Source organism: Solanum pennellii, chromosome 3 (assembly GCF_001406875.1).
Source record: "Solanum pennellii chromosome 3, SPENNV200".
In the NCBI taxonomy this organism is placed as follows: domain Eukaryota; kingdom Viridiplantae; phylum Streptophyta; class Magnoliopsida; order Solanales; family Solanaceae; genus Solanum; species Solanum pennellii.
Genome location: NC_028639.1, coordinates 8,095,726 through 8,117,471, shown reverse-complemented (window position 1 = coordinate 8,117,471; position 21,746 = coordinate 8,095,726). Strand labels below are relative to the sequence as shown.

The window sequence follows — 21,746 nt, the reverse complement described above, 5'->3', positions numbered from 1 at the left end:
CTGTTTTTGGGGTTAAATAAAGATAAGAAAATATATGTTAGTGACCTAGGACGACAAAGAACTCTCCGTGATCTCCACCTGTTACTAAATGACTTCCCCAATCCATATTATGTGAAGGAGTAGCTTAGGTTGCTTTGTCTTACTATGTCAGATCATATCTATTCTCTTAGCTACTATTTGTTTTAATTGGCAATTCAAATACAGTAAAACATGTCATTCAAAAGTAATCTTGATATGTTGGATATGCTATTTGTTTTATGTAGTTTAGTGAAATGTAGAATCTTCTTTTCATACATTCCTTTCTCAAAAGTTGTGGTTAAGATAGTATCTTCTTTTAATACATACTTATTATTAATGAGAGTTCAAAATGACAGGATGATGAAAATGATGAACCTGTCAAAACTAATCCATTGTTGGAGACTATGTCTTCTATATCAAAACATAATGCATGAACAGTGATACGACTAGAATAAATGATCTAATGTTTTCTCATATTATGGATGGTTTGTTTTTTAGTCACTCTTTCCAGCTGAATCCATTCATGAGTTTAGGCTTTCTACACTTCTAATGACGCACAAGTATAAACTAAGAGAGAGGAATGATGACAATGATTCATGTTGCATATGCTTGGTAAGTAGCACAATACTTAGGAACTACCCTTTTCACTTTTTAACTTTTTCATAACATGATTCTCTTATATTATTTCATGTTTCGATGTGTATAGGATACTTATGAAGATGTGATAGAACTTGGAAAACTTAGTTGTGGTCATGAATTTCATTACCATTGCATCTGGAAGTGGCTGAAGATCAGTGTCGTTTGTCTTTTATGCAAAACACGCGATTTGAAGAATGTTTTCTTTCAATTTCGACCAATCTACTACACATAATTGCTTGTGTCTCATTTTTAGTTGATTGATTTGAAGATCTAGTACTCATTCTGGCTTTGAAAACTTATGAGTTTGACCTTTTCTTTTTGTGCCTTTTTTGTCATGAATTAATGTAAGCTGAAATCTTTGAGATGTCAATTTCTGCTTAAGTACTAAATTTATTAGCTTATGAGGTTTTTAGTTACTTTAATTTCCTTTCCAACTTTTTTGTTACATAAAAAAGTGTAGTCTGGAATGTTTAAATTTTACGCATATTTCTTGACCTATATGTTTTTTATCAATATTTAAACTATTTTAAAGCTTCTTTCATATGCAAAAATATCCTATATATCTATCATTTTTGTCTAAAAGGCCTTATAAGAAAGCCAGTGAAAGGAGAACATATAAAATTATGGCATGATTTTGAAATAAATCGAATCTGTAATTCATTTGAAGCCTCTATAATTGTCAAAATATGTCTACTACGATTGATCATTATAGATTTTCTTTTCTCTATCCTTCGAGATTTTATTGTTGAGCGAATTCAAATAACCTAATGTATATCATCCTTAGTTCTCCCTAATTCATGATCATATTGTGTGTGGTCTAACTTTTTCAGGTGCATTCATGGTTAAATACTACTTTCATGCTTTAATCTATTTAGAGTATTTAAACGTGGACGTTATCAAAGGCTTCAACATCCCAACTAATTTTGTACCCTTTTGCCTTTCAACATTTTGGAAACAAAAGAATAGATTCCTTTTATGATAAATCCGTTCAAATTTAAATGATATTGAAAAAGTTTGTTGTGACCATCACAACAAACATGTCCCATATGATTGCATATATGCTGAATCTCAGATAAAATCAACTTTCAAGTAACTTAGACCACTCAAGAATTCAACATACATATATCACATTATAAAAGGTCAATTTGGTTCACTGATGGAACGAAAAATGCACATACCTGGTTCTCTCTACTTGGTTTACTCATGGAACCACAATTGCTCATACACGGTTCTTTCAAGGAACCCAAATACAAACTGTTTGTGTACTGGTGTGGTATCCAAGCCAACCAAAGTTAGTAATTATAACATGCAGAGTACCTTAGTAATTATAAAAGATGTGGTATCCGAGCTAACCATTAGTATTTCTATACCAGCAGGTATCCGAGCCAACTAGAATCAAAGATAATCACACTCAATCACATTCACAATGAACAATAACACTTGAAACCACAAGTAAAGTGAACAATTCCATCGAACGAGATTGTCCACATGATGTCCTCGCATATCTTTCCCTATGGTATACCAAACATGCATATGTCACGGTCCAACCCACAAGATTGTACGTGCACCTACTCTAGTACTTATAACAGGAGCACACTTACCATCCAATTTAATTTAAACAAACAGAAATTAATAAAGTAGTGCAAAAGAAATTTAATACCTTAAAGATTTATGAAAACATACAACTTTTTCATGGAAACCTTTTATAAAAAACCAAAAAAATCCTCCACGAGGAAGTAGTCTAAATAGGTATGAGAGCAACTAAAAGAGTATAGTTTATATAATACAATAAGATACAACTCCCACCATAAGAAAGGAAAAACAAATTTTTCAGAGATCATCACCGTCGTTATCTATAAAACGTCACAAACCCTACAACTAGACTATGACAAGTGACATAGTTAGAGTAGTATCAGTACAAACAACACGTACTACTACACATCATCGATCGACCCAACCTAACACTTATTATAATGTAGATAATTAGAAGAAAACATGCAATAAGAAAGTTATACCACCCCAAGTCTTTATATAAATACTTAACCTCCCTAGACAAATCTCAAAACTAGTGCACCTTAATCCCATGCCTCTTAGTTACACCACCATAATGCCATATCCTAGCTTAACCCTTCTACAACATTAATATCATTTAATACAAGACCATCAGAATACCAAATCATAGTCAAACCCTTCTATCACGTTAATATCCATGAATACAAGGTCATCACTAGCCCTATCAACCAACAAACTATTCTTTCTCAATTTTTCTTGCCCACTCCTAAGTCCTTTTTGGAATAATAAATGAAACGTGTACCTTTGAAAAACTCATCCATATCAAAACTAAACCAGACACCATTTATAAACTAAAATCATCATGAAAAATAAGAAGCACAATTAGAAACAACTAAGACCTGAATCCCCATAAACTCAACCCAATAGTTCAAAAAAGTAAACAAAAAAATTGTAAGCACTGAGTTGTCAACAAAAAATAACGTTCAACCATCACGAATAACACCTAGCCCGAAATCCCAGTGATCTTTACCATTACAATAACATAAACCAAATGTTCCACATGACGACATACAAGTTCTATATGATATCAACTCACCTTTCAAGTAACCGAAACAACTAAAGGATCAAACATGCAATAATTATGTTATGAAGAATTAAATTAGGTTCACTCATGGAACTATAAACATATAATGTTATGAAGAATTAAATTAGGTTCACTCATGGAACTATAAACATATACTTGATCCTCTCATGGAACCTAAAGTCAAAATTTTAGTGTATCGATGTGATATCCGAGCAATCCATAATTAGAATACTAGTGCTTATTTGATTCAACCATATATGGATATCCCCGTACTATGTGTGGTATCTGAGACAATTATGAGGATATTTTGTACCAAGCATGGTACTTGGGTCAACCATTAAACACAAATGATCATGCATAATCACAAACATTATGAAGAATAACATTAAAGCCACAAGTCACATAACAAGTTCATTGCATGAGATTATATATCAATATGTTGTCATTACTTATGCCTTCTTATGGTTTCTCTCGTTATGCATAGTCAAGCGATACATAAAGTAGCATATATACATATCTATATCTACAGGACATTGCAACCATACTAACAAGGAAACTCAACGACAAATAAGAACTAGATAATATCCCTCTATTCATTATCACATCTCCCACTTTAACAGGCCTAACAAAAACCTAATCATTCAAACTCCATATCCAAAGGCATATGCATGCAATCTCCAAATATATACAAGAGATAATACGGTAAAACGGGTCTTAACTACTTAGATTAAGGAAACCTATCCTACCTTGGTTCATACGAAATGCTAATGCACTCTACCCATGAAATTTTACTCTATGGGAGCAATCTATAATGAAAGAGCATTGGAAATCCTGTGGTTTTCACCTTTCTTGCATGGTTATTCTTCACCTTCATGTTTCCCTTGACCCGGGTGCCTTTAGATAGTATCTAGAGCAATCCATTTGTTCCTTTAAAATTGGAGGAGGAAAATGTGATGCATTAGTTAGTGTCATGACCCTACCCTTGACTACCCCTAGTTGTAACACAGTGCTTAGAGTCACTTGTGAATCCAAGCTAACCCTTGCTACTGACAGAGTAATAAGCAACTAAATATGAACATGTAAAATAAAAATAAAAAAGGCTAAGTGGAAGCATAATTATTGAATACTGTTGATATATTTTTGAACAAAATTTTGTATACAACAATTTTAATGTAAAATGAGAGAATAGAGTAAATACAACAACTCTAACTAGCAGCCTATAAAGCCTCTACTTATACTAATTATAGTTAGTGGGACATGACCCAAAATCTCCCCAATCAATGTATGTAAATAGAAACAACATACTAGAATTACAAACAGACTTTAGTACTTGAAGTAAGAGGATTCATCACCTTATGATCGGAAGTTGCGATCCAACTGACTAAGATCCTGATAGTAAGAATCTCAATCTACATCACATGAAAAATAGACACAAGATTTATGAGAATTAGTACTTTAAATGTACTAAGTATAAGATATATGTATGATAATTTTTAAAGCAGGATATGATGAATATGAGGTTCTCATTGAATAAGGAACTGAAATACATAAACTAATGCAATGACCAAGTATTAAAACAGGAAAGTAATAGATAGTGAAACTAAAATAACGGAATGTAAGCTTAAACCAATAATCTGAAAGATTGAGCTGTCGAAGATACAATTCACCAACATAAACCATGTGAGCTATAACATAGAGTCTTGTGTCTTACTCCAACACCGAAAAGAGACTGTCCTATTTTCAAGGTAAGGACCATGAGTCTGAAACTAAGGTTGATCCACTAGCTAATGTCTATTTGAGACAAAATCATATGGTGGCACATAGTTTTGTAACCTAGGGATTGCTACTGAAGATCAACAAAGGCTAAACAAAATCAGTCATTTTTTCAGTTCGATTCATTAAAGGAAAAGAAGGCAAGTAAATAAGGAAAACCAATTGTTAGTGATAAAAGAGAAAAGACATAAAGTCACCAGTGAAGTTGTCCCGAATGTTCAAAAAGATATCTTAATTTTACGGGCACCCTATTACCCCACGAAAGTATTAAAAATCTTTATAAAAAAGACTATTTTAAGCCATGCATTTTCTCATCTGGTAAGACGCGTATGAGCATATCACCTGGTATTGAATATCTTTCTTCACTTTGTTTTGTTTTCCATTTCTCGGCTTTTCATGTCGTTTCGATTTCTTGGTCAAGGGATAATGGAGTGGGGTAATCTCCTTCATTTTTGACAATTCTTGGTCAAAAGTATTGGAGGAATAGCTAAGTAAGCAAGGAATTGAAGGTTAACAAGCTAGGGGTTTCTTACATATTTGAAAAAAATCGCATTTTAATAAGAAATTAAACCTTGAACAATTTAAAATTAAGTTTTTCGACTGGAAATTTAAAATGAATAGTTTTTGGGGAAGATGATGAATTCACCAGAGAGAGTTCCATTAACTCTTTTGAGCTTGTTTTGGGGAAGATGATGAATTTCAATAAAGTAAACAATCGATAAAGAAAAAACTGAAACGTGACACCTTTTAGTTGGTTTTTAGCACAAAAAACAGATCTTCACATGCGTTTTCAAAAAAATCAGGTGAGAAAATGGATCAAAGTGGTCCTTTAACAAAGATATTCATTACTTTTGTGGAGTAATAGAACGACGACAAAATTAAGATACTTTTTTAAAATTCGAAACAACTTCTATGTCTTTTCTCTCAATAAAATAATTATACTGGATCATCAAGCCTCAATAAAAAAAGACTGACAGCCCTGAGTCCTATAAAAAATCTGTGTTAAAAAATTAGTGCATTTTAACAGTCATTTTTTAATGTTTTCTTCTGCCTGGTTTAGTTTACTAAGTCAAATAAAATCAGTTCCTATTTCGTAGGAAGTCTACCTAGATAGGAGTCTTAGTACGTTAGTAGAGTAATTTCAGGAGTTCAAGTTAGTGGCACAGTCTATATAGCTGCTGCATAATTGCTGTAAACCAGAGTTTTTAAATATAACATTCATGTTCTATTTCCGTTATACTGCAGGCTTCTTCTTTATCTGCTTATTTTATTTTTATGGTATCATAGCGAGGTCATTGATCTGATTATTATTTCCATCTTCTTGTCTATCAAGTTTTACAAAGAAAGAAACATAAAGTTGTGCAGTATGGAGTCGGTAAATAGGGGAAACAGTTCAAATGCGCAGTTTGGCGTCGAGAAGCTTGTAGGGACAAACTACAAGTACTGGAAAATGTGTGTTAAAGCTTATCTTCAAGGTCAAGACCTGTAGGATCTTATTGTTGGTGCTGAAGCAGAAATTCCAGCAAACACTGCAGAAAATGCAGAACCACGGAGGAAATGGAAGATTAAATGTGGTAAAACACTCTTTGCTTTGAGGACTTCAATTGGCAAAGAGCTCATCGACCTTGTACATGATGTTAGCTCACCAAAAGAAGTTTCGGAGATACTTGAGAGATTGTTTACAAAAAAGGATACTGCTAGGCTACAACTATTGGAAAATGAATTGGCAACGCTAACACAGGGAGGCATGTCTATTTTTGAATATTTCTTACGAGTTAAAGGAATTTGTAATGAAATTTCAGAATTAGATCCTGGTGAAAAGATTGGTGAAGCAAGAATGCAGCGATTTCTTATTCGAGGATTGAAGAAGGAGTACAATCCGTTCGTTACATCCATTCAAGGTTGGACAAAGCAATATTCAATTGAAGAATTTGAAAGTTTGCTTTCCGATCAGGAGGCACTGGCAAAGCAAATGGCAAAAAGCTTTGAACCAGATGCACCTCTTTTTTCAAAGAATAAAAATAAAAAGAAAATCATATCCCCGAGAGCATGAACAATGAAAAAGGATCCAATGGTGAAAAAACTACTGGCGGCAACTTTGAGCATAAAAAGTGTTATAGATGTGGTAAAATTGGACAAATCAAGAAAAATTGTAGAGTGAGGATCTCAAATGCAAATGTTGCAAGTGAAAATGATAGAAACGAGCAACTCAAATGGGAGCAGTGCTTCACTGTACATGTAGAAGTAGATCTGTAGATGAGCAGAGGAATGATGATGTAGTTGAAGCTCTCTACAACGATGATAATTGCACACAAGAATGGATCATTTATTCCGGTTGCTCTCATCATGTAACTGGAGATGATTCTTTTCTTTCAGAGTTGCGCCAACATAACAGAGAACGAGTTGTTGTTACAGCGGATAACTCTACATATCCAGTAGCAAATGAAGGAGCCCTGAAGATTGACGTTGGAGATACCAGGGCTGTCAAGTTTAATGATGTATTTCATGCTCCAGGTTTAAAGAGAAACTTAGTTTCAGTTTCTCAAATCACTGATTCTTGAAATATATTCTATTTGGTCAAAATGATGTGAAGATTCTGGACAACGTGAAGAACATATCTGCTGATGTTGTTCTTACGGGTGAAAAGAAAGGTTCGTTGTTTGTCATGGCAGTAGGAGAAGCCTATGTGAAGAAGACAAGTCAAACAGATAGCGGAACAATTTGGCATGCTCGACTGGGGCACTTGGGATACCAATTGCTGAGGCAAATCTGTTCAAAGAAACTGGTGGATGGTCTACCGGCTCTGCAAAATATTCATGAAGATATAGTTTGTCAAGGTTGTCAATTTGGGAAATCACATCGTCTCCCATTTCAAAGATCAAAAAATCAAAGATCCACTATGTTTGAACTGGTTCATACAGACTTAACAGGACCAACAAATATAACAAGTTATAGTGGTTTTCGATATGTCATGATACTTGTAGATGACTTCTCAAGATATACATGGGTGAAGTTCTTGAAAGAGAAGAGTGAAGCCTTGTCAAAATTTGCTGAATTTAAAACTATAGTGGAGAAGGATTTTGGGGTAAAAGTTAAATGCTTACGTAGTGATAATGGAGGAGAATACATGTCTGATGCATTTTTTAAATATTGCGATGACAATGGTATTTCAAGGCAAATGACATGCCCTAATACCCCCCAACAGAATGGTGTTTCTGAAAGGAAAATGGCTCATCTTGCTTCTACAAGCCTTTCCTGATTGCATGATAAAAATCTTCCTCGAGAGCTCTGCGCTGAGGTTATTCAATGTGCATGTTATTAGATAAATCGTTTGCCTCCATGGCTAGGTAAAGCAAAATCCCCTTTCGAGATTCTATATCATGAAAAGCCAAATGTAAATTACTTTCGAGTATTTGGTTCAACTTGTTATGTTCATATTCCAAATCCTCTCGAACTAAACTTGACCCGAAAGCAAAAAAGTGTATATTTGTTGGCTATGATTCTCATAGGAAAGGGTGGAGGTGTATGGACCCTGAAACCACGAAATTCGTCACTTCTAGAGATATTGTGTTTGATGAAATATCATCATATCATCGTGCCCAGAAAATTAACAGTCAAGAAATGATTCTTGATGTTGATCAAGAACCTTTGGAGCTGATTACAGAGAGAAACTTGCAGGCTTCAAATAATGATGAAACCTCAGATTCAGATGGTGTTGAACAACAAACTGAAAGGAGGTCAACAAGAGAGAAAAGACAGCCAAGTTACTTCAAAGATTATGAGGCACACTTGAACAACTGCTCGATTACTTCATGTTTCTTTACAGGAGTATTGGACGAACCTGTAAGCTTTGAAGAATCCAAAGGTCATCCTAAGTGGGAAGCAGATATGCAAGAAGAAATTAATTCTTTGAACAAAAATCAGACGTGGGAGTTGGTGTCGAAGCCAGAGAATTGCGAGCTTATCACTTGCAAATGGATTTTTTGTTTGAAGAAAAATTTAGATGGGGTTGTCGACAAATACAAAGCTCGGCTTGTCGCACGTGGTTCTTCTCAAAGTCATGGGCTGGATTATGAGGAAACATTCAGTCCAGTTGCAAAAATGGTAACTGTAAGAACCAATTTTTCAATTGGAGCATCTATGAACTGGAAGTTGTGGCAGCTTGACGTAAAAAACGCTTTTTTTAATGGAGAATTGGATCGTGAAGTGTTTATGGAGCAGCCAAAAGGATATGTATCAATGCAGTATCCTCATTATGTTTGCCGATTAAAGAAAGCGTTGTATGGCCTTAAACAAGCACCACGTGCTTGATATGGTAAAGTTGCTCAATGCTTTTATTTTGTGGTTTTAAAATTTCCGATGCTGATTCTAGTCTATTTATTAAACTAGAACCAAATGTGCATCTGATGGTCTTATTATATCTGGATGACATGATCATTATTGGTAATAATGATGCTGAAATCTCAATGTTGAAAAATGATCTTTCGATTAGATTCGAGATGAAGAATTTAGGGGAAGTGAGCTGTTTTCTTGGTCAGGAAGTTGAAAAAACAGATCAAGGATATTTTATTTCTCAAAAGACATATGCGAGGAAATTGTTGCAGCACTTTGGCATGGGGGAATCGAAAGAAAAAGCCACTCCAATGGAACCACATCTAAAGTTGATGAAAGCAGAAGGAAAGCCATTAAAAGATGTCAAAAAATTTCAGCAACTTGTTGGTAGTTTAATTTATTAAACTATCACAAGACCATAGATTGCTTACTCAGTTGGAATCATTTCTCAGTTCATGCAGTGTCCAAGAAGTTCACACCTTGATGCAGCAAGGAGAATTCTTCGTTATGTGAAGGACTCACTTGATCATGGTCTTGTGTATAGAAGACATGAACCTTTTATACTCAATGGATTTACCGCGCAGATTGGGCTGGAGATGTAAATGATAGGCTTTTAACTTCAGGATATTGTTTCAATACTGGTTCAGCAATGGTATCTTGGTGCAGCAAGAAGCAACCAGTGGTAGCATTATGTAGCACTGAAGCTGAGTATGTAGCCGCAACTATGGGTGCACAAGAATGTATGTGGTTGAAGAGACTAATAGGAGAGATGTTGTGCAAAGTTGATTACGCCATTCAAATTAGATGTGATAATGAAAGTGCTGTCAAGCTTGCATCAAATCCAATTTTTCATGGTCGAACGAAGCACGTAGAGGTTTGTCATCACTTCATTCGAGAGAAAGTGTTGGATCAAGAAGTTATTTTGAAAGGAATTTCTACAAATGAGCAAGTCGCGGACATATTTACAAAGGCCTTAATAAAGCCTAAGTTTGAATATTTCAGGGCTGCTCTTGGAGTTATTGACATTAAGCATGGACTAAGGGGGAGTGTTAAAAATTAGTGCATTTTAACAGTCATTTTTTAATGTTTACTTCTGCCTTGTTTAGTTTACTAAGTCAAATAAATCAGTTCCTATTTCGTAGGAAGTCTACCTAGATAGGAGTCTTAGTACGTTAGTAGAGTAATTTCAGGAGTTCAAGTTAGTGGCACAGTCTATATAGCTGCTGCATAATTGTTGTAAACTAGAGTTTTTAGATATAACATTCTCTGTTCTATTTCCGTTATACTGCAGGCTTCTTCTTTATACGCTTATTTTTTGTTTTAATCTAAGCTACTTCCCCAGAACAATAAGTAATTATTTAGAAATGGTTACAAAAAATTATATTCCTAAACCTTCCACTTGATGTATATATGGACACTAGTTCTCGAACACGTGCAACGCACGTGTATTTCATACAATTTTAAACTACACGAACACATGTCAACTATGAACCTGTGTGCTCTAAACATAGTCCATGTTTACATTTTAAAGTTCAAAGATGCAAATGCATGCATAGATCAACTTATATTTGAATTTGAGTTTTATTGCAACAAAAACTTTTCATAAATAGATATTATACTAAAAGAAGTGAATATGCTGCTAGGTTAGCAATAATACAAAAAGTGTTCAATTATATTGGAATTGATTTATCTGAAGTAGACTCTTTTTGGAGGAGAAATCTAACCAAAGAAGGCACATGAAATAATTGAAAAAACCCACCTTATGATACATTCTATAGAGTATACACTCTATAGAGTAATTAATGAATGTAAAAAGATTGCTCAGAATAAATATCATTGAGAAGATTAAACTATGTGTGACTAACAATAAAAGAGAAATTTTATATATTAAAATATAAATGAAGAATAAAAAAAGAATTTACTATTAGAAGATGAAAGAAAGAAAATTTAATGAGTGAAATACATTTTAGAGCTCCTACACACAAGAATTGTAGGAAAAGTAAATAAAAGTTTTTCTTGGAAAAGTTAAATTTATAGAACAAAATTACGGAAACATGAAAAGACACATGAAAAATTGAAAGGTCAAATACTATTAAAATAAATATAAAAAAAATAGAGATGAAATTTAACTTTAAAAGATAAATGAATCTCATTTAATTTCTTGTCTTTAAGGAATAATTACTCATTTTTATTTTTTAAAAATTGTGTGAGATTTTTAAAGATTTTGAAAAATTGTGTGAGAAATTGTCTTTAAGATTTTATTTTTAGATGTATGTGCTAGGATTGAACCGGTTTGTTGATCTCACGAACGAGGAATACATGACGGTGTTTTTGGGCACAAAGAGTGATGCTAGGCGCCGTCTTGTCAATTCTAAGAACGCTAGCCATCGTTACATTTTACGGGCTAGCAATCATGTACCGGAATCGATTGATTGGAGGAAGAAAGGTGCAGTTGCTCCTATTAAGGACCAGGGGTGTTGTGGTAACTATACTTATTATTTTTCGAGTCAATATTCTTATACTAGCTATAAGGGTAGGATATAACCTTTTTTAAAAAAAAAAATATTAACAAAAAATATATTCTTCCTAATAGCTAAACATTTTAGATTATTTGATCTGACATTTTAATGTGATATCAGGATAAACAGGAGACCTGGATTCGAGGCACACTGTCATCCATTATAAAAAAATGGATCTCCACATGCATACTTTGCTTATCAAAAGAATCATGTTCGCACCACTACTAGAAACAAAAGTTTTTTCCACCGTGACTTAAGGAAAAATTTGTGCTATAATATATGATGTTTCCGCTCGTATCTCGTTGAATTAACTCACTGGAAAAATACATGATGGGAAATAGATATTCATGATCGATTCAATCGAAAAATTCTGCAGAAATAGTTACTCAACAATTTTTATTGGAAAAATAGTGATTCTTTTAAATAGTGCACATAAAAAAGCGCGTTGAAAACACAAAAAATTTATGACGGCATCCACCACAAATATGATCTTGTTCGGGTAGTACATCACTAAATTTCATTTAGATATTTAAATTATAGTATTTTCAATTCAAATTGAACATTTAACCACTGTCTTAAGTGAAACAGACCATAATTCGAATGTGTAGATGAAATTTAGTGACAAATTTAATTTGAAATATGACAGAAGAATGCAAAGGTTGTGAGGATAGATGATTATGAAGACGTGGCAGCAAATGACTAAAGCAGTTGACATGGCTGTAGCACATTGAAGCTTCCGGCAGGGCTTTTCAGCTTTACTCTTCGGTAAATATTCATAACATTTTTATAATCTTAAATTTTTCACTGTTATATATAGTAAATAACTTTGTTAACAACGTCGTATACTCAATAAATTTCGAATAAAATATTAATTTTAAAGCTCCATCAAAAGAACACATTCATTCAATATAAAATAATTCTCTTTTACATTGAATGAAGTTTAAATTTACAATACAAAGTAGTATTTTTTTGTCTCATCTCTTTTTCACTTCATTAACCTAGCTTAAAATTTAAATACAATACTATGTTATTTTCATTTACAACATGATACTTTCTGATGGAAACTGAATCTGATTGCACAATTGAATTATGGAGGAAGAAGCAATCACAATTTTATTATTGATCAGTTCAACTACAATGTATTACACTCTACATATATATATACATGTACTAAGTGACTTATTTACAAGAAAGCCATCTTCTAGAATCTTCTCCATATATCCTAACTAACTATCAACTAACTATCAACTAATCTAGTTAATTATTTACAATCTCTAATAGCCCCCTTCAAGCTAGAAGATATGAAGATGTTCTTCATTCCTAGCTTGGAGATAAGATGATAATGTTGATGTTTGCTTAGTCCTTTAGTTAGGACATCAGCTGGCTGTTCAGATGAGCATAAGTATTGTAAGACAACAAGACCTTTTGACACCTTTTCTCTAATAAAATGACAATCAATATCAATGTGTTTGGTTCTCTCATGGAACACTGGATTAGCAGCAATCTGAATAGCTGCTTTGCTATCACAATGCAGTGAAACAGGTAACACCAATGGTACATCCAATGTCTTGAACAAACCAATGATCCAAGTAATCTCTGCAACAGTGGAGGCCAGACTCCTGTACTCTGCTTCAGCAGAACTTCTGGAAATAGTAGACTGCTTCTTTGATTTCCAAGATATTGGAGAATCTCCATACTTGATTATGTAACCAGTAATTGATCTCCTAGAACTAACACATGATCCCCAATCAGCATCACAATATGCCTGAAGAGACTCTGTGGAATTGGATTGTGTTGTCAATAATATCCCAAATCCTGGTGATTGCTTAACATATTTTACTACTCTGAGGGCAGCATTCATATGAGAAACTTTAGGAGCCTGCATGAATTGGCTGAGACTTTGAACTGCATAAGATATATCTGGCCTGGTGAGAGTAAGATATAGTAGCCTCCCAACTAATCTTTGATATTCACCAGGATCTAATAAGAGTGAATCAGATGTATCTCCAACTAAATCATCAAACTCAGGTGTAGTAAGTTTCAGATTTAATTCTGCAGGTGTAGACATAGGTTTAGAACTCCCTAACCCCAAATCTGAAATCAATTCTAATGCATATTTCCTTTGGTGCATTAATATTCCTTCTGAATTTCTAGCAAATTCAATGCCTAGAAAAAATCTAAGATCTCCAAGATCTTTTATTCTAAAATGATCCTTTAGAACCTGCTTTGTTTCCTCTATCAGTTGGCAGCTGCTTCCTGTCACAAGCAAATCATCCACGTATATAAGAACAACTACAATGTCATTTCCAACTTTCTTGGTCATGAGAGAATAATCAAGATGACTTTGTTGGAAACCTGCTTCAATCAAGGCATTTGTTAGCTTAACATTCCACTGTCTTGAGGCTTGCTTAAGCCCATAAAGAGACTTAATCAGTTTGCATACCAGACCTTGACCTTTTCTTTTCTCATCAGCTTGAAATCCTTGAGGTAATTGCATATATACTTCTTCCATTAAATCTCCTTGTAGAAAAGCATTATAAGCATCCATTTGTTGAACATTCCACCCTTTTGTTGCTGCTACAGATAACACTGTTCTCACTGTCACCATTTTAACAACAGGTGAGAAAGTTTCATGGTAATCTAATCCTTCCTTTTGATTATAACCCTTAGCCACCAACCTAACTTTGAACCTTTCAACCTGTCCATCAGCTTTGTACTTGATCTTATACACCCATTTACAACCAATGGCCTTTTTTCCAATAGGTAATTCAACAAGTTCCCATGTCTTATTGTCTTCAAGTGCCTTAATCTCCTCCTTCATAGCTTGAACCCACCTTTCATCTTTCATAGCCTGATGATAAGTACTTGGTTCTTTCTCCATTGAAGAGTTGGCAATATAACATCGATATGACCTTGAAAGACCACTATAATCAATGTTATCTGAGATAGAGTACAAACAATTTGACTGGTGTTTAGATTTCCCTGATTTTGTTAGAACAAAATCTTGCTGCCATAATGGAGCCTTGCTTGATCTGCTGGACCTCCTCTGTGTCATTACAACATGATTATCAATGTGATTTCCTTCTTCTCCTGGCACATTATAGGTAGAAGCAGTCTCTACTGCAGGTAAAGGAGCTGTGTAATCTTCAACAGCATTGGCATTCATAGAAATTTCTGCTTGGCTATCTTCCATAAACTCCAAGTTAGTATCATGCAAAACTTCTGTAGAATGAGACTGCAAAACATCTGTAGAATCAGACTGAAAAGGAAAAATATTTTCAGTGAAGATCACATCTCGACTGATGAAGAAAATATGATGTTCAAGATCATACAATTTGTAGCCTTTCTGCGTAGTTCCATATCCCATCAAGACAGATTTAATTGCTCTTGCACCAAACTTATCTATCTTTTGTGTATTTGTAGCATAACATAGACACCCCATAATTCTCATGTATGCTATATCAGGTTGTTTCCCAAATAGTACCTCAAAAGGAGATATATTATGCAAAACAGATAAAGGCATTCTATTGATAATGTGCACAGCTGTTAANGTTGTTTCCCAAATAGTACCTCAAAAGGAGATATATTATGCAAAACAGATAAAGGCATTCTATACAACAGATGAAATAAAACATATTATATATGTGTGTAGGATTTCTTTCACAAGTAAATGTCAAGAAAGTTATAAATACTCCCTTGTCTCATTTTATTTGATACTTTTTGAATTTTGAGATTCAAACAAATTTATCTTTTATTATAAATTTTTAATAGATCTTCTAAATATTTTAGAACTATCAATTATTGTGACTTATTATTTTTATGCAGCTTCCAAATATATAAATTTAATTTTAAAAATTTGAAGATTTCATGCACAAATTCTCGTTCAAACTAAAATTATTTATCTCTCGAAAAACGAAAAGTATTAGCAAAAGATGAGAAGTGTCATAATGAATAATGACACTATTATCTTCTTAAGTTTTATGTCCACTAATATATTGCAATCCAGCATTTTGATATTAAAATGACTACCACCAAAAATATATTTAAGTATGCTTCTACCATTATTGTCTTGTTGTTTTCTTTTTTGAAATTGCTTAGTGATACTAAAGTCAAAGAGTTTATTGGAAACCAACCTAGATACTCTTCGAGGTAGTAATAAGTTTTCGTATATTTTATCTATCTCAAAATTTTATATGTGAAATCATATTGAATATTTATTATAATCTGCATTTGTTGACTTAAAATCTTGAATACGTCTTTATATGTTGTCAGGGCATATTTACTGGAAATTGCGGAATGCAATTGGACCAGGGTGGTGGTGGTTGGCTATGGCACAGAAAACGGAGTGGACTATTGGATCGTGAGGAACTCATGGGGCACTAATTGGGGGGAAGATGGCTACATCAAAATGGAGAGGAATATAGAAGACACAAATTCTGGAAAATGTGGAATTGCAATGGAGGGGTCTTATCCAATTAAGAATGCCATAAACAAAATTACTATGGGAGAAGAGGGGATTATAAGAAGTATCCAAAGAAATAACTTGGCATGGATTCTGTATATACGTATATAGTGCAGTGGCGAAGTCAGAATTTTTAATAAGGGGTTTAAAATTCGTAGAAATAGACACACGCAATAGACGAAGGGGTTATATATATATATATATAGACTCAGTGGCGGAGCCAGAATTTTCAATGAGGTTCAAAATCTATAGAAATAGACACATGAACTAGTTGAAGGGGGTTTGACATCTATTATATATACATAAAATAAATTTTTAACTATGTATAAATAGTATAATTTTCCGTCGAAAGGGGGTTCGGATGAACCCCGTTGTATCAAGGTATATATATATATATATATATATAAGGATTAAAGCCTTTATTTTATAAGTTGACAAAGTTAAACAGAGAAATCAGTGATATCATACGTATTTACTAGATTAAGAAGTAGTACTTACCAACCAATGCTTTTGCATGACCTTCTTTCTTTATTTTCCTTTTTTAACAAACGGAATTCATCGACTCAGGCTTTCCCCTTCCGTACATTCCATGATGGTAAAGGGGTTTAATCCAGATCGCGAATTTAGGATTTCAAGAAAATGGGTGCACCTTTAAGATCAAAAAAATTATAATAACAATAACTAAGCGATCAAAACTCAAGACCTTGGTGTTAAAATCTGACTGGCAAAACAGTGAACCATCCAGCGACTTTGAGAATAGGTTCACAAGCTATTATTTAATATTTTTTTAATAATTATACAAGTAATATATCGAGTTTATTCGGATGACCACGGGTTCCAGTGACCCAATTTTAATACATAAATTGCCCCTGATTTAACCCAAACCCTACCATGTGTATTATTTAAACAAAAGAATACTAGAGACAGATCAAACCTTAAAGGTAGCTAAGATAGACAAAAACGGCTACATATACATGAGATAGATGAAGCCTTTTTAGAGTTTGATTGCATAACATACATTCAATTTCTAGAATGCTAACCAATACCTCGCTGAATTATCAGGGAGGATCAAAGTCTAGCATAAATATTTCTTCACCCTTCTCTAAAAGTTGGTTAGTTGTAGTTTGTTCATGCATAATAGGGCCCTTGCCTCCAAAGAGAGTCCATTTTCATCAAGAAAGATTTCTTGCTTTTGTGTGGTTGTAGGGAGGATCAAATTCCTCACAGTATGATTTCACGTAATAAATAATACATACATTATTACTCTAGCACAACTAGTAGGTTAGTCAAAAATATGGAGGCCGCTTTTGATATTTATGATCCTATGGCTTATTCTGTTAAATCTAATTATTAGGCTTATCTACTGGAGGGTCTTAGTAGGTATTATCATGACCTAGTTTTTTTATCGTGGCAAGTTGGTATCATTGTCCTAGGTCACCAACGAAGATAGTGCAAAGCTAATGTCTACTAGAGTCCTGCGGATCGGTACGGAGACGTTTGTATTCTATCTCGGGAGGTTATTGGTCATCTTTAAAAAGATTCTTTCATTTGATTCTATATCGTACATCCTTAGTCTTGTGTGTTTCTAAATTGTCATTAGTTTCAAAAATGTAGCTCACATGAGGTGCCGCAGTTAGGGGCGATCCAACAAATAGAGTCCAATTAGGGTAGAGATAGAGGTCGGCCTAAGGTTGTGCACGAGCGGCAACACCCCCTGAAAATACGGTAGGTATTTGACCTTTGATCTAGTCACTCAGCCTCCTCCAAAACTAGTGGGCCCAATGCCAACCCAACCGCCACCTAGGCCTGCAGTTGCATTATGATACATACGATCATCGCTTAGCTCTAGCAATGTTCGGGTGTATGCAGCAGACCCCAGAAAGTGTAGGAGCACACGATGTCGTTGTGGCACCCCTAGTAGAGGTACCATCAAAACCTGTGGTGGCTCAGCCGATGGTAGTCGAATATGCATGTAACTTAAGGAGAAAAATATGCTAGCTAATTTTTGAGATTGTCTCATCCAAAGATTTTAGGGACTACAAGTGAGGATGCTCACAAGTTCTTGACTAATTGCGATCATCAATTATACACACAATTCCTTGTTGATTCAAGAGGGTAGACTACATGGCTTATCAGCTAGACTGATTTGCAAGTAGTTGTGGCATTTGTATGTATGGAGTGTAGACAACTGGATAACCTCTCCTAACTTGGGTACATTTTTATTAGGCCTCCTTAGCCAAGTTCATCTCTCGCAATATCAACGTAAAATTTAGTGATCAGTTGTCTAGGCTGGAGTACGGCACCATGTTAGTGTAAGAGTATGAGACACATTTCTTATAAGTTTTCCAGACATCCAACTATGATTCTTCTCATAGAGGAGGAAAGAGTTTTATATTTCTTCAAGGTTTGAGACACCTACTCTGAATTGCTACAGAATCCCTGACATCAAAAAGTAGGTCCTTTTTGGATGTAGTTAAGCACTCTCGAACTATGTTGGATCTTTATCGTGAGGCATGTGACAACAACAATAAGAGGGCTCACTTTTAGGGCAGCTACAATGGGTCTGAATCTCGTAATAGGGGCTTTTCGGACAAAGGTCAGCATGCTTATAAGCCCCTGGGGTATTGTAGACGAACTGCCCTCGCTCTAGCCTTCAGGTTGTAGAGGCTTGGGTGGATTGTGGATCAGATAGTTTTCCTTATAAAGCTTGAGAAAATTGAGGTTGCTATGATTGTGGTGTGGTTGGCCACTACGTTAGAGATTACCTAGGTGCAGGGTTGTGGTGCGTGCAAGTAAAGGCGGTGCTCAAGGTTGTAGGGATTGTCCCCTAGGTGCTTAAAGAGGTACTTACATGGGTACACTAGATGGGAGATCTAGAGCCAGTGTGATAGTGGACATTGGGAATTTTTATGTGCTTCCTAGTAGGTCGGAGGCTGAGGCTTCAAATTCAGGGAATCTAGGTACGATCTCAATTTGTTGCCTGCCAACCTTTGCTTTTTTGGATCTAGGATATACTTATCTGTACGTATCTATTTATTTTGATCTTTGGTTGGAGTTGCATTCTAAGGCTTTATTAGTTATGTTGGGTGTATCGACTCTCATCAGTGATTCTTTAATAGTAGATAAGGTTTGTAGAGCTTGTGTGGTGACAGTTAAGGAGTGTGAAACATGGGTTGGTCTTATATTGCCTTAAATGCTTGACTTTGATGTTATTCTAGACATGTACTTCTTATCACCTTACCTATAGCCATGCCTAGCGTTCCCCTAATCGTGTGGAATGGTTCTGGTATCCGCACACTGACTGGATTATTTCTTATGTCAGGGGTCAAAGAGTAGTATCCAGTGGGTGCTTGGCCAATTTTGCATTTGTTTGTGATTTTAGTAGAGGGCCCTATAGTCGATTTGGTTCCTATTGTAAAAGAGTGCAAAAAAGATGTGTTTCCTTCGGACCTTCTTGGCCTTCTTAATTCCGAAGTGTGATATTGACTTTGAGTAGCGCACTTGTCCCATTTCTATTCCACTATGTCGTATGGCACTTATTGAACTTAAAAATCTCAATATTCAACTTTAGGATCTTTTGGGTAAAGGCTTTATTATAGTGAGTGTCTTACCTTCTGGTGCTCATGTCTAGTTTATACAGAAAAGGATGGGTTTGTGCGAATGTGTAATGTTTACATGCAGCTGAATAGGGTGACAATGAAGAATAAGTACCTTATGTCTCGTATTGATGACTTCTTTTACAAACTTCAAGGTGTCTCTATGTTTTCTAATATTGATGTGAGATTTGATTACTATCAACTAAGGATTAGGGGGGAGCACATCCCTAACACAGTCTACAGTACTCCTTACGGTAATAAAAAGTTCATGGTGATGTATTTTGTGTTGACCAATGCCTCAACGACGTTCTTGGACTTAATAACATATGGGTTGACCAAACTTTGGGGCAGTGTTTTGGGACGTTGTAGGATCATTTTTGGCACATTCAATTCGTAAGTTTACCTCAGATCCTTTTTGTTTTGATTTTTTTTTAATCATCAAAGTTTTAATGCATGATATGTTTTAGGGAATTTCGAAGCTCAAATTCTACCTATTTTCTTGGCGCAAGATCCTTCATCTAGTAAGGATCCATTGATGGAACCAATTTTTTGATTCCTCACGTGGGTCCCCACAATGTTATTATTGGCTTGTTTTAGTTTTGTCTTTAGTTATTGCAAATTAGGTGTCAAAATGACCGTATTAACTCGAGGGTCATTACTATGATATCATCCCATCATTCATAGGTTCCTCATAAGGGAAATGCTTCAATTTAGAGATTTTGGAGTGTGTGTGATTGGCTTCGAGGTAGCCTACGCCTTACTATCCATAGATCTTTTTGTGAATATGCTAGCATGCTAGTTAGCTATGGTGGGGATGATTTCTAGCACGTTCTGGGGTTAAATCATAATTTTGTTACGTTTTCATTTTTTGGTTATTTTTGTGTAATGATCGAGATATCCATGGTTTATTGAATTCTGTTTGCGCATGTGAGTTGAGCTTAGACTAGAATGACCTTAGTGTTAGTTTTGAGAAGCCTTCTTCTAGGTTTGGGCTAGAGTTGCTTTGGAGGTTGATTTTCGGATCCACGAGGACAGTTTTTGGAGTTGATGTTGGGTTATATATGACCTTCCAAGTAAGGATGTGACCTTCGGATAGCCATTTTAGTATCTATGGTTAGTTAGTTTTGGTGAGTGGTTACCTAGACTCATTCAGAACCCTCCCCATTTTTTCTCTTTCCGTTTTAAGTGATCTAAAGTGATATTCTTAGATGGGCTTGCAAGTATAGTGGCTATTCCAAAGTATGAACTTGAGATAGGCTTCGCATCTGTAAAACTAATCCAACGTAAGATTCCAAGAGTTGTTTAGGTGCTTGTGTGGCCATTATGATATAAGATTTTGGGAACTATTGGTTCTTATAATTCTTTCCAATGTAAGATCCTTTGAAGGACTAGTTGTTCTGAAATAAGACTCCAAGATGTTAGTTATGCCTTTACATTCTCCCTGTTACCTTATTTTACTCGTTGGTTATCTTGTTATTACAATCGCAAGCTCAGTCGACCTATGACGCCTCAAAAGTACCTATTATTTTGATACTCATACTGCACTCTGCATCTTTTTCGTTAATGTAGATCCAAACACTTGTTGACCGCGATGATTCTTGTGATTTTGTTGTATATAGATTTTGGCTTGTCTTTTATATTCCAAGATAACTTGTGTATTTTTTTCATTTATGTCTAGTATGCATTCTCTTTTTGCAGTAGCTTTGCACCGGTACCCACCAAGTTCTGGGTGGGATCTTGTATTTTGTCCTCGTTTGAGGGTTTATATATGTATACTATTTCCTTATTTTCGTTCTTTCTTCTTGAAATGC

The 21,746-nt window shown here is 34.8% G+C and overlaps 1 pseudogene; it reads left to right on the top strand.

Moving 5' to 3' along the window:
• The first annotated feature begins 11,677 nt into the window (after positions 1-11,677).
• LOC114076395 lies at positions 11,678-19,715 on the top strand (annotated as a pseudogene).
• Positions 19,716-21,746: the final 2,031 nt, after the last annotated feature.